This window comes from Anomaloglossus baeobatrachus, chromosome 2, assembly GCF_048569485.1.
Source record: "Anomaloglossus baeobatrachus isolate aAnoBae1 chromosome 2, aAnoBae1.hap1, whole genome shotgun sequence".
In the NCBI taxonomy this organism is placed as follows: domain Eukaryota; kingdom Metazoa; phylum Chordata; class Amphibia; order Anura; family Aromobatidae; genus Anomaloglossus; species Anomaloglossus baeobatrachus.
Window position 1 is genome coordinate 655,534,858 of NC_134354.1, and position 1,718 is coordinate 655,536,575.

Below are 1,718 nucleotides of genomic sequence, written 5' to 3' on the forward strand. Positions count from 1 at the left end.
GTGCGCATGTAGCCTAAAGCTGGCTTGACAAGTTCCCCTGCTGGTTCGGCAAACCCGAATATCCACAGGTTCGCTCATCACTAATTAGAATTAAAAAAAAAAAAAATGGCTCGCTAGGAAGGTGAAAACCCAGCTTGGGGGTCAATATGGTTCTTAATCCATGTGGCCGCCGCACTAAGATCCCCACTGCTGGAAGCAAATGAACACTATTCCTCCCAGCAACCTCAGGCTTTCAGTCACAGGGGAGCAGCTGGTACGGATTCAGTCAACACTCAGAATAGTGAGCGACAGCTGTAAGCGCGCCCTGGCAATGACCGACTGCACTAATGAGATCCTGAGCAGACAGAAAGTGGAGTGGTCAAGTGAAACGTGTCAAAATAATCACAAGAGTGATATACATTGAGACAAATGTCGAAACTGGAGTACACCAACTGAAGTGCATTTCTTACCATGATGCGCTCCAACCGAAAGGTGTACACTTACTGCGGTGCACCGATCATCAAGGCTGACACACAAAATGCCAGTTCTGATGAATCAGGGGCCTATGAGTCTGCATGAGAACAGAAAATCACAGTACACTTTTTTCCCATGTTTTTTTATTCTAAATTAAACTCACATGGTGTTATACAAAAAGAAAATCACAATCTAAAAATGTTTACAAAATATACAAAACTTTACAGTGATTGATACATGTTTAATATTAACAAGTCAATGTCTACAGTAAGCATAAAAAAAAAAGTTAGAGGTAATCTAATTTCCCTAAAATGTCATTATTTCCAATGCATACAATAAGTTGGACACACATCTAATTATCTTAATAATACTTGCTTAATGGACGGAAAAGACAAAACAAACTGACGGGAATTGTGCAAAGTAACATCTACATGAGGTCCACTCGTAGCCTTGGTTTTAGGAGAATATCATGTAACCATCATGACCTCTAGAGGCCAGAACAGGCATAACGTTTTGTCACTGGTTTCATATTCAGACCTAGACAGCTAAACGTCTTAGGCATGGTTATTTTCTTCACATTTGTCTATCCAATTATTGATGAGCGTGCAGAGCAAGTGCTAAACTAGCATGATTTCTGGACATTGTCATGAAACATCTTGGGCATTTAGAACAGTATAAGGCACACACCGTTATGATGATCGCCCACGAAGTAGCACTATTGTGAATCATCTATAAATTACATTAACTTTATCTAAAGCTCCGAGTCTTTCGAGCAATACCTAGTTATTATGGTTCATAAGTGAAGACAAAAGATTAAAAGCACTGGGGGAAAAAAAACCCAAAACACTGACAAAGTGAAAGATCTGTTAAACATACATGAATACACATTTTAGAGAGTCGAATTGTCGGCATATTATATATATATATATATATATATATATATATATATATATATATATATATATATATATATATATATATATATATATATATATATACACACACACATATACATATATATATATAAAAAAAAAATATTTTTTATATAGAAAATAATTATATATATATATATTTACATACATATATATACACACACATATATATATATATATATATATATATATATATATATATATATATATACATATATATATATAATATATATATATATATACATATATATATATATATATATATATATATACATATATATATATAATATATATATATATACATATACATATATATACATATATATAACTCTT